At 50.4% G+C, this 17,237-nt stretch overlaps 1 protein-coding gene across 1 annotated transcript in view; it reads left to right on the top strand.

Moving 5' to 3' along the window:
- The first annotated feature begins 1,113 nt into the window (after positions 1-1,113).
- Positions 1,114-17,237, top strand: part of HPCAL1 (hippocalcin like 1) — a 122,795-nt gene continuing 106,671 nt past the window's right edge. The window contains exon 1 of the mRNA XM_033176565.1: positions 1,114-1,410. The gene's annotated coding sequence lies outside the window, so the exon portion shown is untranslated. The remainder of the gene's footprint in view (positions 1,411-17,237) is intronic.

The raw sequence follows: 17,237 nt of genomic DNA, 5'->3' as shown, positions 1-17,237 counted from the left end.
GTCTAGCTTTGCCTTTCTGCCTTCAGAACCAAGGAAGAAGGAGGGGTCTAGGCTCAGCCCCCCTTCCCTACAAGGCCCTGCGCCCGCTCCCCTCAAAGCTGCTCTTGCACGTTGCTCTGGCGGCCTCTGTAGCAGAAGTTCACTCTGTTTTCCATGGAGGAGGAGTGGAAGGAGGGATTCGAGCTCTCCCCTAGAGACGCTGGAAAGACAGTTTTGTCTCAGGCTCATACAATCGCCCAGCTCCAGATTTCTGGCTGTTTCTGTGGTTACCTTTCTTCGGGGATGTTTGGGGCGGGAGGTGGGTGTGTGTGTGTATATTTGCTCTTCTGAAGCCGTTTTTCCGGAGCTCCTGGTGGGGATGGGGGTGCTCTGTCCCTGGTTCCTCTAAGGCCGGTGCAGGGGATGGAGGATGCCCCCCTCCCCGAGAGCCAGGAGGCGCCGACCCTGGGCAGGAGATGCCAGTCCGGCGCCTCTCCTGCGTGGAGCCCGAAGACCACAGATGTCTGGAAGGGAGGAGCTCAGGAAGCCCGCCTCTGCTCCCTTCCGTGGTTAGGTGGGGAAACCGAGGCTGAGGCAGCCCAATGGAGTTGCCTAAACGGCCTGGGGAGTCACTGGAGGTAACCAGAGCCGGAGCCAGGTTTCCCACTCCAGGCTCGGGGCTCTCCCCCGAATAGCGTGGGAAAGGGAGCGAGCTGCACGCGGGGCTGGGGCTGGGGGTGCGGGGCCGAGGCGACTCCGCTCTTCTCCTTCCTAGGCCGCCCGGGCCACTTCCTGCGGGGTGGGGGCGGGGGGCGCGGGCGCAAGACTGGCCCCTCCCGGGCGCCGCCTCTCGGCCTCTCCTATAGCCGCAGGCCAGAGGCCAAGGGTTAGGGGAACAGAACCAGTGCCCAGCTCCGCCCCTGTCCCGAAAGCCACTGGGGGCTGGGACCCGGCAGGGCCTGGGTTGGGCCGCGAGGGCCGAGGAGCAAAGAGGGCCAGTGGCTGCGAGGGCCGAGCCGGGCGCGGAAGGTCCGGCAGGGGGCGTGGTGGGGGCGGGGCCCGGAGGGGGCGGGGCCGCAGGAAACTTGAGCGCCCGCCTCCGGCCACGCGCCCCGCCCCGGCCCCCGCCTCCGGTCCCGCCTTCGCGTCCCTTCCTTCCCGGAGCTGGCAGGCGGGCAGCGGCGGCGGCGGGCAGCGGACGGGCGCCTCCACCTTGCTCCCTCCCTGACTGCCGGCTTCCTTTTGTCTTTCTGGGCGGCGATGAGCGCAGGGCCGGCGCAGCAGCTGCGGGCGCACGGAGGCCCGCGCTCCTAGTCACTCCTCCCCGCCTCGGCGCGCTCGTCCCGGGCAGCGGCCCGGCCCCGCTGCGGCCGCCGCCGGCGCGGAACTTGGACTCGGGAAGCCGGCGAACCGCGTCCTGAGCCGGAGCAGGTAGGGAAGGGGCGGGCTGCGGGCTGCGGGCTGCTGGCGGCTGGCGTGTCCACCGGGCGTGTGCACCCGGCGTGTGCACCGGCGAGCGCTGCGATCCGGCTCTTTGCGTGTATGTTTGTGCGCGCGCGTGTGTGTCCGGGGGTGCCCGCGTTTCTCTGCGCGGTGGAGTCGTGGGTGACGGCGGACGGTTGTGTGTCTTTCGAATAGCGTGTACTCGTGGGCATCCGTGTGTGCCTTAGGTGTGCACATTTTGGACTGCGTTTGTGAAATTGTGTGTTGGGGCAGTTGCTTGTGGGGAGCGGTGCCTGGCGGGTGTAGTGTGTGAGCAGCTGTGCGCAGAGCAGGGTGGCGGGGTGGGCGTGGGCGGTCCAGCCCCACGTGCAGAGCCCCCTGTCCCGGCTGCTCGGCGCAATGCGTAGCTTAGGAGCCTCGAGGACAGCTGGGATCCGACGGGGCAAGCGCGGGCCTTGCAGGCAGGCTGGGCCAACCTCTAAGGGGGACAGGTCCGTGCGGCCCACTTGGGTCGCCTGTAAGCTTCTGCCAAGGGTGGGGGCCCACGCGGAGGCGATTCGCTCCTTCCTCCCAGGGTCATGGGGCGACGAGGAGAGCTTTGGCCTCCCCGTGACCCGCACTGCGACCTGGGCCAGACGCGCCACCTTCCCTGGTCGCGGTTTGCTTGTCTTTCAAATGAGGACAGCTCCTCCTCGGGGGCTGTGGTGACAGGTGAAAGGAGAACGCACTGAAGACAGCTCTTGGTCAATGCCCCGCACGCAGTAGGTGCTGTGTTTATTGGATTAGCGTCTCCTGTTTAAAATCTTTTTTTTTCCTTTATCGTGGGTGGGGCCTTGCATTTCCCCCGGGCGTGTTTTGTGCTTCTCCCTGGCCCTAACTTAACCGCGAAGCACCGACATTCGAGAAAGTTTAGCCTCCTGCCGCACCTCCCGGGCGGCGCCGGCTCCGCGAGTGCCCAAGAGCGCCGCGCGCGGCGCCGACCCTGCCCCAGCCCCCAGGCTACCGCGCTAGCGTGGGGGTCCCTCTCCTGGCCGGGAGACAGCGACTGCGGAGTTGAGAGACCTTTGGTTCAACAAGTGCCTAGTCCGGGAGGATGCAGCTCAGCCGGTGGAGTCCAAGAGCCACGCGTGAAATTGGCGCTTCCTGCACACGCAGTTCTCGGGCTCCCGGGGTATCCTGGCCGCCAAAGACCACCTCTTTCCTCCTGGCTGACCCCAATTCCACCAGAGGAGGATGTTTGCCAGGACGCCAAGTCCAGCTGCGGGTCTTGGCATTAGACAACCCCCAGCCATCCCTGCTCCCTTGCAGCCAGCCTCATGCCCGGGGCCCACGTGGGAACCCTCCTCCTAGTCCCACACCTTAATTTAAAACGTTTACTTTTGAAACCTGCTACTCGTGAAATTGAACCGCAGTGAACGAGCACCCAGCTCATACCACGAGTCACTCTCTGGAGAGTCCTGGCGCCTCGGCGCTGGCTCGGACGCAGCAAGGCCAGCTCTCGGGGCCGGGTGCCCTCGGCCAGAGCGAGCGATATTCTTTCCCTTCATCGCCTTGGTGTCTTTCTCTCTGGAAAAAAAAAAAGAAATCGCCTTTAACCAAGGGAGCCACAGATCTCGCCAGTGCAGGAGGCAATCAAAATGGAGCGCCAGCATGAGATTGGACTGCGGAGGGGGCGGCATGGGCGGCCTTTGGTATGGATGCGCATCCCAAGTGTCAGGTGCTACCTGGTGATGTTCCCAGAGAGGCAGACTGCTTTGTGGGCTTTTAGGAGCCAGGAACAGAAACCTGGTCCAGTTCCTTTGGTTTCCCTCGGCCGGGACTGAAGCCCTGAAATCCCAGCCATGGCCAGGCCAGGGGGATGCGATGAGCTCATTTTCTCATTTTTCATCCTGACTTGGTGACAGGAGCACACTTAGAATGCACCCTGTTTTCTGTTTCATGAATTGATTTTATGCCCTACAGGAGAAAAGCGCTTTTGGTGTGAATCCTAGTCTTTCCCCGTAATCAGATTCCATAGTAATATTTAAAAAAAAATCAGTCTGGCTTTCTCAGCTCAGAAAACAGACCAAAACCTAGGTTTTTGTTTTGTTTTGTTTTCGTTTTTTTCTAGTTAAAGCCAGCCCTTTGTCTCAAGCAAGCCAGTGTTTTGGCCTTAGATCTATTTCTGTTTCACTTTTGAAAGCGTCTGTAATTACTGAGCTCTTGAGGTTTTATTGGATAATGTGGCAAAGGGAAGGCCCAGGGGCCCTGCCTCTCTCCCTTGTGGTGGGATGTGGTGCCACGGTGCCATGTTCTAGCCTTGCCTGCTCCCTCTGCATTCCACTTTTATGCTGTTTTTAAGGTGGAATATAAATGTCAATGTGTGATAACAATTTGGGAGACTTTGTCTTTGGAATCCAATCAATGGAAGGACTTTTGACCTGTGGAGAAAGCAGAACAAGTCAAAACCCCAGAAGAACAGAGATTTGCCCAAACTCCAGCCAATGACCCATTTTTTTCCAGCAGACCCTCCTAGAGATAGATTCTAAGTGAAATGCGAGAACGTGGACACACTCCATCCCCTTTCTGGCCACCGTGCTGTGCAGAATTAGAAGTGCCATCTATGGAAGGACAAGGACAGGACTTCCCTTGGTGCATGCGCCCCAGCCGGGAGCCGCATACTCACCTAGCACCATTTCACCCTGGAGCTGTTTCCTCCTGTTGAAGAGCTGGTGCTCTGCAAGCACAGTTCCAAGGACTGCAGCGCGGGTACAGTGCGTGCCCTGCTGAGTGTGTGTCAGAGCAGTTGTCTCCCGGTGACACTTGTTCTAAGACCCTTTTTGCTACTCTTAGGTGGTAGAGTACCACGCTCACTCATGAACCAGTGATAATCCAGGGTACTAACAGGGGGCCCTAGAGTTTATTTGGCACTGAAGATTAAGCTACTTGGCAGCTGAATTTTTATGTAGATTGGGGTTAGGTTTGTATTAAAATTTTGCATTCCAGCAAGCCCTAAACCATACTTGTTCATTGTGGGATAATGCACTCGATTGATGAGTTGCCAGCCCAGGATTGACGGAGGATTATGTGTATTCTGCTAATTTGTCAGCACCTGATGTCATTGTGCTGGAGGGTGGGGGAGGCATGTTTGGAGTTAGGATGAGCAGACACGTGTAGATTTTCATCATGCTCTACATTGGGGCTCCCTGCTCTCCTATGGTAGCAGTGGGTTTCTATGTCATTCTTATGTCCTCAGGTAAAGCTGCACATCTGTGAATGTCATGGAGCTCTTGTTCTTTTCCTGTTAGATTGAGTTTCTAATCTGGGAATGACAGAGGGTGGCTGTTTATGGAGACAGCAGCGTGCGCTTAGGGGCTCTTTTGGTGCCCGTTACCCTGTGGAAAAAAGGTTTCTTCAAATCACTTTCTACAAAGAATAAAAAATGGTTGGAATCCAGTGGTGCAGACTGTAATATGACTTCAGGTAATCAATACAGTTTGACAGGTGGAACATTTCTTAGGTGCTGATGAACGGGGTGCAAGTCTCAAGTTTTTTTTTTTTTTTTAATCATCTGAAAAAGCACAGTAAATCCTTTAAAGAGCCCTACCTGGGCCATGTCGTCTCAAGTAAAACTGAATTTCAGAGGCAAAGCTTCATATCGGAGGCATGACTAACTAGAGAAATCCTTCCCAGGATTTCTACTCTCTTCCTGTTGCTACCCTCCTCTGCCAGCAGCAGGGCAGGAAAGATGACTTCTTGGGGCTGTGTGCCTTTACCTTAATAAGCAAGTGCACCCTGAATACTTGCTAATCCCGCAGCTGGGTTTTCTGGGTCTTTGGACCTTTCTGGTACTTGAGGTACTACCCAAGTTGGCAGGAAGCCAGGAGCCTGGGGGTGGAGGTGCCTTAGTCCCACCTGTGGCATGAGACAAGAAGTCTTCTTCAGCAAGGGATAGGTCTCTGACCCTTGGCTAATAAAACTCAGCATTATTAAATATGTACTGCATGGGTAAGTTTGCTGTGACCCTGAAAAAAGGAAGAAGGCTTTTGGGTGGTACGTGGTTCTCCTCTCGGAAGTCTTCCCAGGTTTTGCCTCAGTACTCTCTTGCCCTAGCTTAAATCTTTCCTTGCTCTGTGTCCCCTTAAGCAAGTGACGTCTCCCCTCAGGCAGGCACGATATTAAGTGCATCTCTAGAGGATAGTTCCTTCCACCTGCCCAGGTGCACTGGCTGAACTCACCTGTGCCCACATCTGTGCATTTGCAGGCGATACAGATATACACCTGAGCTGTCCCCCTGAGCTGCAGACCCAACACTGGGTGTGGGCTCCGAGCTATTGCACATCAAAGCAGAGCCAAGGACACATCTCCCTCGCTGAAGCTGTGTCTCTTACCTATTATGGTCAACACGTCTCATCTACTCATTTGTTAAAGCTAGAAATCTCTAGAGAGTTTTGGAGCTCTTTCCCCATCTTCACTTTGCCGTCTAATCGGGTCAGCCCTCTTTGAGGGCTCATACCCACTCTTCCTGTACAGCAGAGCCTTATCTACCCTTGGCCCAGAGCATGCTTCCAGTTCCTTCACTCCAGCCATGCCGGGAGCACTTCACAGTTTAAAACACAGATTTCATCATCCCACTCTCTTCTGCCTCCCCAACCCCGCCAAGGTTTATTCTCTTACACAGTAAGTGCTTCTGATACCTACTGTGTGCCTTGTGCCAAGCTGGGATCTGAGAAGGTTGGACCCAGGCATCCTCCCTACCTGTGCAGAGTTTAAGGTCTTGGGCTGGGAGTTGTATGTGGGGGACCTATCAAATAAGACCAGGGGGCTTGAAGTGCTACGGAGGGGAGCTCCTACCCCGGTATAGGGGACACCCTGGAGAAGCACCCTGTAAGCTGACACCTGGGAGGGTTGGGGGGACGGCGGAGGGGTTGGAGTTGGGGCTGGATTGTTTGATGCCTTTCTTCTCTCCCACCTGGACTTCCTTATCTGCTAAACTCCTACTCATTTTTGTTTTAATTAATAGCTTTACCAAGATAGAATTCATCTCTCATAAAGCGTGCCCATTCTAAGTGTACACTTTAAATGATTTTCAGTAAATTTATGGAGTTCACAGCCATCACCACAATCCAGTTTTGGAACATATGCATCACCCCAGAAAGATCCCTCTTTTGTGGAAATTCCCTGTCCCCATCCTCAAGCCCTCAGTCCCCACAAATTTTCTCTCTGTCTCTAGATTTGCCTTTTCTTTCTACCTGTGTTTTTATAGGTTTGGGCCAAGGGCCGCTTCATTCAGGCCTTCCTGGAGTCTTCCAGTTAGAATCCATCTTTCCCCCAGCATCAATGAAGTGAGCTGGGTGCTTGACCATCCGCCTGCAAGATGGTGAGCTCTCTTACTGGCCTCTCATGCCTGCACCTGGCACAGCACTGGCACCCACAGAATACCCAAGGTGTGTTGGCTGGACCAGCTGAAGTTGTGTTCCTCACATTTCTTTTGTATAACTCCTGAGTATCTAGCAGAGTGTTGGGATTAAAAATACAGGGCATGTATTGATGTGTCAGGTGATGTGAGCCCTGCTACATACATACATTAACTTGTTTCATCAAGAACTTTTGAGGCAAATGGCAAAACAAAAACAAAGAAAACAAGAAAACAAAACCCTATTTTCTAAGCCAGGCATGGTGGCTCTTGTCTGTCGCTCCAGTTACTTGGGGGTGCTGAGGTGGGAGGATTGCTTGAAACCAGGGATTTGAGCCTGGGCAATATTGTGCTTCTTAACAATTTTTATTTTTTTGAGATAGAGTCTTGCTCTATTGCCCAGGCTGGAGTACAGTGGTGTGATCCTAGCTCACTGCAGCCTTGAACTCCTGGGCCCAAGCAATCCCCCTGCCACAGTCTCCTGAGTAGCTGGGACTACAAGTACACACCACCAGGCCTGGCTGATTTTTTAATTTTTTGTGGAGATAAGGTCTTACTATGTTGCCCACACTGGTCTTGAGCTCCTGGGCTCAAATGATCCTCCAGCCTTGGTCTCTCAAAGTGCTGGAATTATAGGTGTGAACCACTGTGCCCAGTCCAAGCCAGTTTTCTAAATGAAAAAACTGAGGAGGCCCAGAGCAAATAAGTAGCCCAAGGGCATCAGCAGAAAGTGGAAGCATCAAGAATTAAACGAGGTCACTTTCTCTTCCGCCCTTGTTTTGGTGGTAACGATATGCCCTTTTATGGCCTTGCCTGAGCTGGTGTTCAGATTTTCCTGTACGAGTCTTGTCATCCCTTCCTAAGCCATGGAAGCCCCTTCTAGGGCATGAGTGCTGTGTGACACGTGCTCACACAGTGTTGCTCCAGTACCTGCCCAGTCCACAATCGAACAGGTAGAGACGGTTCAAGCAATGTGCGTGTGCGGAGAGGTCTCCTGGCAAATAGAAGGGGCTGGGGGAGGGTGTTGAATGCAGTGGTACTGTGGACTTGGGTGGCTTGGTGCATTTCAGTTTTTTGAATGCATTTCTGATGCATTTCTCTCCTTGGATCATTTTCATTCTTTGAGGAAGAGAGCAGAGGATGAGATGCCATTTGACAGATGCGCAAACCAAGACACAGAAATTGTATACCCATTGTATGCCAGGTAGATCACAAATGACCATTCTCTCCCGTGGTTGTAGAGAACTCTCACGGTGGACAGAAACCGTGAAAGAAATTATGGTGGAAAGAACTAAGACATTCTTGGATCAGGGTATTAGACCCTCATTTGCAAAATACTTTGGGGGAAAGATCGGGGACACTGAGGTTTGAATTGTAGTCTTTGCTCTGTTGTTTATTGGCTGGTGATGTTCTCTGAGTCTGTTTGCTCATGTGCAGAAAGAGGTTCTAGGCGCAGCTCAGACATAGACGGGAACGCAGATGTGAGTAGCCAGGTGAGTCTGGCTGGTCATGTGTGGAATAAGTGGTGGTGGTTGCCATTAACTCTTTAAACATTCTTGGATCTAGTGCCTCCTCTGCCACTGAGTACAGAATTCCTTTTCAAATTCGGGCTTATGAGGCATGTTTTGATCCAGGCTGTCGTAGCAAGGGGTTTGATGCTGGAGTCTGTGATTGCTGTGTGTGTGGAGGCTTCCGGAAGGCAGCCAGTGCTGGTTACTGCTTGGTTTGGAGAGCTGCCATTTTGGATTGTCCCAGCCTCATGCCTTCTGAGAAGCATCTCTCAGGCTTCCTGATGCACCTATAGAGACCCTGAGCTTGGTGGTGGGGGCTGCATAGAGAGAGCTGTAGGTTGTTCCTCAGGCATAACGAGGCCCAGAGCTGGTGGTCCCCTCCCTCTGTGAGTATGTGCAGAGCACCGATCGGGTCTGTGAGCGTTCATGCTGGCAGGCCCGAGGAGGACTGCTGGGCATACTCACAGAGTCGCGGTTCTGTACAGCGGTGTGTATCTACTGCAGCACTCTTTTTCTCTGGCAGCAAAATGCTCAGCTCTCTGCCTTCTTTCTGTGCATTTAACAGACGTTTCCAGAAAGCAGAATTGATGACAGCCCCCACTCCTCCCTTTCACTCCCATTTTTCTATTTACTGCCCTGTAATCAATTTTTGGAGAGAAGTGAGAACCTCTCGAAATCGATCACCTGTGTTGAAAAAAATCATTTTCAACATCATGCAGTTTTCCGTATTTACTGTGTGTGGCTGGAGACACTCCTGGCAGAATGAGTGTGGGATGTGGGAGGTCCAGAAAAGCCCCCAGCTTCAGGGGCTGAGACAGAGCCGTGGGTGGCAGAACTGGTTGTCCCCCCACCCCCCAATTTTTCGGCAGTGGTTGGGGTGTGCTTTATTAGAAACTCTTCAGTCATGCAGTGTGGAGCCCATACTGGTGACGCAGCGTGGATGCCTGGCAGGGGCTTAGCCTCCAGGGGTGGGACATGAGATGTGGCTGCCGTGGCTTCTCTGTGTTTCTTCTTCCCAGCCAGTAAAGGTAGACACAGCTTCTGGCAGGTGCTAAGGCCCTGCTTGCCTTCATGCTATAATGTTGGCAGGTACAATTCATTCTTATTTCTTAGGGGTTGGTTTTCCCTCTTCTTTCTGAAGACATCCAGGGATAAAGAATTGCTGCTTTTATGAGCGTATGTTCTTGGTGATTTGCTATTACCTTATCTTAAAATAATATGGCCTGGCGGATTATTCTCAGAGCTCATTGTAAGGTGAAAGGTTAGGCATTTGAGAATTATTTTCACAGTGTGGGTGGGAGTCGGGGGAGAAGATGTAGAGCACAGGTAAGGAATTCCAGGTTTTGGGGCCAGGGATCCCCAAGCAGTGTAATGGGCTCACTGTGGCCCATAGCTCCTTCCCCCTGTGGTTTGTGCTGGGCCAGTTGTTGGCTCCCCAAAACCATTATCACCATTATCATTATCACTATCATATCCATTATCATTGTCATCATCACCTTTCTCCATCACCACCACCATCACCATCACCATCATCACTGTTATCACCATTCATCATCACCATCATCATCACTATCATATCCATCACCATCACCATCATTATCACTGTCATCATCACCACTCTCCATCCCCATCATCATCATCATCATCACTGTCATCCCCATCCCCATCATCATCACCACCATCATCATTGCTGTTACCATCATCATTCATCATCCATCATCACTGTCATCGTCACCATCATCATCACTGTCATCACCATCATCACCATCACCATCATCATCACTGTCATCACCATCATCACCATCACCATCGTCATCACCATCACCATCACTGTCATCACCATCACCACCACCATCATCACCATCACCATCATCATCACCATCACCATCACTATCATCACCATCACCACCACCATCATCACCATCACCATCATCATCACTGTCATCATCACCATCACCATCACTGTCATCACCATCACCACCACCACCATCACCATCATCACTGTTATGACCATTCATCATCACTATCATCATTATCACTCTCATATCCATCACCATCACCATCATTATCACTGTCATCATCACCTTTCTCCATCACCATCACCATTATCATCATCACTGTCATCCCCATCCCCATCATCATCACCATCACCACCATCATTGCTGTCATTATCACCATCACCATCACTGTCATCACTATCATCACCATCATCACTATCATCATCACCATCACCACCACCATCATCACCATCACCATCATCACCACTATCATCACCATTCACCATCACTATCATCGTTGTCATTATTATTGTCATCATCACCACCACCACCATTATCACTGTCATTCCCATCCTCATCACGATCCCCATCACTATCACTGTCATCACCATCACCACCACTGCCATCACCATCATCACTGTCACCATCACCATTCACCATCACTATCATTGCTGTCATTATCACCATCGTCATCACCACCACCACCACCATCACCGTCATTACTGTCATCTCTATCCCCATCATCATCACCATCACCACCATCGCCATCACTGTCACCAACATCATGGTGCTTCTCAACCTTTGGGCCGCTTTGGGCCATGCTTCACATGGCGCATTCCTGGTGAGTTAGCTGTTCTTTGGGGGTTTTCTATTGTTGGTCTGGTAATTAGGTTAGTCAGGACAGGATGAGTATAGGCATAGAGAACCCATGTGGATGATGGTGGAGTGTGATTCTTCTGAAAGGATCTCCATGAGAATCACTGATCTAGAAGATTCTGGGAAAATCTCATGTATTCCTTCAGGCCCAGGAGTAAGCCAGTGTTACCTGCTCTGTGGAGCTCTCCTTTGTCCTCCAGGGAGGAAAAATTATTCTAGCTGGAGCCTGATTTTACTGCTTGTCCACCTCTCCCAGGGTGGTAGGCCACTTTAGGTAGGACCCTGTGGATTTCTCCTTGGTGACCCCCGCATTCCTGGCACAGAGCCTGGAACACAATGTCTACCCAGATTTGCGACTGAACCACCCCGCAATTCCTTAACTGTAGGATGGCGGCTGCCTTCATTAAAATCTTAACACCTTGCCTGACAGCTGGCTTTGCAGGTCTGAGTAGCGAGGTCAGGGCACTGCTGGTGTTTCCTATGTTTGTCGTCAATTGGTGAGAGTTTGTTTTATGCATTTGTTAAAACTGTGGGACAGTGGTCTGGAAGCCAACAAGGCTTTAGGGTTGGCAGAATGACTCCCGCCCCATCACTGATGTCTGGCTTTGACTTGGCATGGGGGACATTGCCTCTCCAGATCTCAGTTCCCTTGTTTGACAAATGGGGCTTAGGGTTGAACAGCCTCTAAATCCTCTGTCAGCTCTGCAATTCAGGAAAGATGTTTAAAAATGCATACTTGCAGGCCGGGCGCGGTGGCTCATGCCTGTAATCCCAGCACTTTGGGAGGCCGAGGCGGGCGGATCACGAGGTCAGGAGATCGAGACCATCCTGGCTAACACGGTGAAACCCCATCTCTACTAAAAATACAAAAAAAATTTAGCCAGGCATGGTGGCAGGCATCTATAGTCCCAGCTACTCGGGAAGCTGAGGCAGGAGAATGGCGTGAACCCGGGAGGTGAAACTTGCAGTGAGCCGAGATTGCACCACTGCACTCCAGCCTGGGGGACAGAGCGAGACTCCGTCAAAAAAAAAAAAAAAAAAAAAAGCATACTTGCATTATAGGTACATCCAGCATAGAGCAAAGAAAGAATTTTCCTAGCTAAATTGACAGCAAAAAAATGAAACCTCTTGGGCTTGGCTCGGTGGCTCACGCCTGTAATTCCAGCACTTAGGGATGCTGAGGTGGGCAAATTATGAGGTCAGGAGTTCAACACCAGCCTGGCCAACATGGTGAAACCCCAGCTCTACTAAAAGTATAAAAATTAGCTGGGTGTGGTGGCAGGCACCTGTAATCCCAGCTACTCGGGAGGCTGAGGCAGGAGAATTGCTTCAACCTGGGAGGCAGAGTTTGCAGTGAGCTGAGAGATCTGCGCCACTGTACTCCAGCCTGGGTGACAGAGCAAGACTCCGTCTCAGGGGAAAAAAAAAAGAAAAAAAAAGAAACCTCTTATAATATGCAGGCATCTTAGCAACTGCCATCTTAAGAGGCAGCGTTATGATTCCGAAGAAACTGATAACATTGAGGAACGCGTTTGTGGAGCACAGATTAGGAGAGATTGGTGTGGGGCTGCGGGGGGTGGCAGGAAGATATTAAGGTTGGAAGTTAGGGAGGTGAGCTCTGTGGGTTGGTTTCATGCACCCAGCTCACCATTCAACCTTTCCTGTTAACTTCCTATATTAAGGAGGCTGAGATTAAGGGACTCATGGCGTGAGTGGGAGACAGACACAGAGGTGAGTGACCACAGTGGGATATTCACTGTGGGAACATTGAAGAAGGTTGGCAGTCAGCTAGGTTCTTAGGCTGTAGATCGGGTGCCTTATTTAGAAGCTGTTTACTGTTCCCTTAAGAGGATGCTCTAGCAAGAAAAACCACTGCCAGAGTTGTTGCTTTCCTCATTATGATGTCTTTATGTTCTTCTCAGGAGGTGATAGTACTGATTACATAAGAAACTGGTCAGCCAAACTTCTTAACTAATTGTGAATTAGAGGAAAGTCAGAAGTAGGGAGTATTATAGAAACAAGTAATTGTATTATTTTCAGACAAAAGTATATGTAGTAATGTAAACTACTGACCAGATTTTGCTTCAAATTGTTTTTTTTTAAATGAATTGCTAAGAATTATTTGAAATTAGCACATTGGCGGTAGGAGGATAGTAGATATTAGATAGATTAGACTAGGATAGTAGGTGGTAGATAGTAGGTATAAAGAGACTGAAAATCAGCTGTTTAAACATTTCTCCCAAATGTGGGGCTGGGAAGCAAGATAAAGAATTATGCACAGAGTTTCATTTCATTTATGTTTGGAGGGGGAAGAAAGTCAGAGAAAATAGATGGGAAGGAAATCTATCCAAATGTTAACAGTGGTTGTATTCCATGGGATCATGGTCTTTCTTGCTTTTTCATGTTTTGCCACATTCTAAATTTTCACCAGTGGGCATTGATTATTTTTGCAATTAGACAGAAAAAAGGCTCTAGGAGGAACTCCAAATACCCAGCCTTTGTTTACCCTCTTAATTTGCATAGCAGACTTTCTTGTTATGGTCAGACTGGCTGGAATCCATAATTTCCATACTTGTGATTATTTAAATTAATGGAAATGTATCATAATCCCTTATTAAAATTTGTTCGCTGCGTTGAAATTCAATACTGAGCAAATCTGTTACCTAGGACATACAGAAAAACATTCAGTCCATGTGAGGTGGCTCACGCCTATAATCCCAGCACTTTGGGAGACTGAGGCAGGCAGATCACCTAAGGTCGGGGTGTCGAGACCAGCCTGGCCAACATGGTGAAACCCCATCTCTACTAAAAATACAAATATTAGCGGGACATGGTGGCTCACGCCTATAGTCCCAGCTACTCGGGAGGCTGACACACGAGAATTGCTTGAACCCAGGCGGTGGAGGTTGCAGTGACCTGAGATCGGGCCACTGCACTCCAGCCTGGGCAACAGAGTGAGATTTGCTCTCAAAAAAAAAAAAAAAAAAAAAACAACAAAACATCCAGAGTCTTCCAGGAATTCACCATTTCAGTGTGGCATCGTGTAGAGTTTGTTTATTATCTAGAACATGGTTTTTCTTTTTTGTGTTCTTGAACTTGGGCGTTCACTTTGTTTGTTGACCTGGAAGGAGCCATCTCGGCACTTGCTGTTTGAACCTTGGGTGTTTTAATGAAGTGGTTTGATGTCCTGGTACCACCAGACCCTGCTGTCGCTCTATGCGGCCCTTGCTTTTCCAGGAATAATCTCCTTACTATTTGTCTGTCATTCTAATGTTTTAGCTCCCTTTTTGAAAATAACTGTTTCTGCTCCCTTTCCCTGCCCATTCTTCATGACCCCCAGAGAATGGGCCTGCTGGTCTCCAGCCCCTGTGACTTGGAAGGCTCCTGGCGGTGATTCTTCTTTCTCTCTCTGTGACTCAGACTGTTGACGCTGGGTGGACCATATTTCTTTGCTGGCGGGTAAGCAGGACCACCTCAGCCCTTGTGAGGGCCATTCCTGACTTTCAATGGCTTCACTCCAAAGGCTTCTTAGGCCGTTACTCCCCATTGCTTTTCAGAGGTTTAATCTGTCTGAGTCCCGGGTATTGAGTCAGTAGTGGAAAGTTGTGAAGATGAGACCAGCCATCAGAAAAATTGGCTAATAGGAAAGATTAATTTCAGGGTGAACAAAGGAGAGGGATGCTGGGGCCAGGCTGCCTCCCCAGGCAAATCACATCACTGTAAAATCCGAGAAACCAGGGGTTGCCTTTGCTACTCACTCAGTCGCTGCTTGCTGTTTCTTGGATTCGATATTGAAAGAATCCCATCTTTGTAGTCTACTGTTCATATTTATGATCTGGAGAAGAAAATGTAATTTTCAACAAAATTCTATCATGTCTGGTAAATAATTTCAGGATCTTTACCTATGATACCACATTTAAAAAAATTAGTATGGCTTCAGCGTTCAGAAATTGCTCTTTTTAAACTCTGGGCCCTCGGGTTATTACAAGATTTAACACAGAGGCAGGAAGCCTGCTCGCCTATCACTGGAGACAGGTAGGTTGCTATGGAGACCAGGTGTGTCCCTGCGGTTTCCTGGGTATCTATCCCAGTTGTCCTGGAAAAGAAATCAGCTCACTTTGTGTGATATTTCTGCAATAGTGTATGTGTGAATTATGTTTTTCTAAACACAGATCAGATATTTTTCTTGACTTACAGTGCGATTTCTGACATAATTTTGTCCTTGGTTTTGTTTTGCTTAATTATGAATCCTACATAACCCTACCTTTTCCTATCAGAAACACTTCCATGCATCAAGACCCCCTGTCCAAAATAGCAACAACAGCTTCCCCAACAAAATCTCTTAAAGCTAAAGATGCCTGCTTTGGGGTGGATGATGATTACCCCTTAAAATAATACAACTTTTTTTTTTTTTTTTTTGAGACAGGGTCTCAGTCTGCCTCCCAGGCTAGAGTGCAGTGGTGTGATCTCAGCTCACTGCATCCTCCACCTCCCGAGTTTGAGCAATTCTCCTGCCTCAACCTCCTGAGTAGCTGGGAGTACAAGGACGCACCACCACGCCCGGCTAATTTTTGTATTTTTAGTAGAGACGGGGTTTTACCAGGTTGGCCAAGCTGGTCTCGAACTCCTGACCTCAGGTGATCCGCCCGCCTTGACTTCCCAAAGTGCTGGGATTACAGGTGTGAACCACCGTGCTCGGCCTCAACAATTATTATATATGATTTGCCAAATCCTGGCCTGGGCACTGGGGATGCAATATAGAGCAAGACCATTGGAGGCCCTGCCCTGGCGGAGCTTGCGTTAGGGTTGTGATCCTAGACCACGTGAAGCCCACGAGGGGGCCCTGGGCTGACCCGTTCCTGGCTTGCATTCACCGTCAGCCACAGTTAAACCTCGGGGCCTGGAACCTCTCTTGTTGTCCCCATGGGACGAGTGGGCATATGCCTCGCCGGATGGACGATAACATCGCCTGTTTTGTTTGATGCGTTATTATTCAGAGGCAATTTTTCAGAATGGAGAGCAGTGCTTTATCAGTCTGCTTCTGATAATTTCATACATGAAAAAAATCCTATTTATGCATATTCTTGGGTCTCTCCTCATTTCTAAAGGCAGTCACTGGCGGTTGGCTGTAAAAAGCTCTTTGCACTTCCTAGGACTTGTCAAATGTTGACAAATCTTTCTCCTTCCATCTAGTTCAGCACCCGCATCCTCGAACTCACTGAAATAGAGTGTCCCACAATGGCAGCCATTGTAGGCCCCAGGTGGGTTCTACTCCCCCACGCCTGCCCCAGACTCCCCAACCCTAGCTCATACCTGCAGAAGTTATGTCTTCGCAGTTATTTCAGGAGCAAAAGGCGGCCACTCTTTTTCTCCCTTCTGTGGGTTTGTGGTCAGCAAGGGTCTACTGCAGTCCCGGTGCTGGACAGCCTGTTTTGCCCATGCTTGTTAACTGATGGGGTCCTCAAGTGGCCTTGTGACAGGCCTGATAAGGCTGCGCATGGGTGTGGGTAGACTTAGTGATAGCACTGGACATTGGTGATGTGGAGAAAGTGACAGACCCCAGCCTCCATATGCAGTCGGTGATTGGCCGGGTGGTCTTGGTTTTCTAGTGGCAAAGGATGCTGTGATCTGAATGAGAAAACAAACCTCAGGCCCCAAGTGCCGTGGGCTTAGAGACTTGAGAGGAGGTGCTTGCAACTCCATTTGGGAGGGTAAGGGCAGCCAAGAGCTGCTGTCTTGAGACTGACCCACTCCCTTACAGTGTAATGGGTAGTGAATAGACCATCCTTTTTAAAGGAAAATAAATGCCTCTCTATGGAGTCTGTTCCTATCCTGCTACCCTCCCTGAAGCTTGAACAGCACCCACCCGTGCCTTCTCCATGCCGGCCCTTGGGTCTGCTGGGACCACTGCCATGCTTTTGTGGACACGGCCTTGTAGCGTCTATATCCTCATCTGTGAAATGGGAATCCCATAGCCTGCCTTTCGCAGGCTGCTTGTAATAGTTGCCATTAATCCTCTTCTAAACTCTAAAGTGCTGTATCAGTGCAAGGACCGTCATCAACATCATTGTCGTCCTCATCATCAGTCTTCCCATATTCACCTCCTGCTGCCCTGGCACGGGAGGGTCTGAAACTGCAGGTTTCCTTGATAGGTTCCTGGGGCTTCCCTTAGTGCAAATTTGAGTTCTGAGCCTTCTGCCCTTTTCCATCCCCCAGTTTGGAGTCAACCTGTATTTTTCATTTTCCCTCTGCAAG

The sequence above is a fragment of the Trachypithecus francoisi genome, unplaced genomic scaffold (assembly GCF_009764315.1).
Source record: "Trachypithecus francoisi isolate TF-2019V2 unplaced genomic scaffold, Tfra_2.0 Lachesis_group17, whole genome shotgun sequence".
Classification (NCBI taxonomy): domain Eukaryota; kingdom Metazoa; phylum Chordata; class Mammalia; order Primates; family Cercopithecidae; genus Trachypithecus; species Trachypithecus francoisi.
Note: the sequence above shows the minus strand (reverse complement) of the source record. Positions and strands in the feature narration are given on the sequence as shown.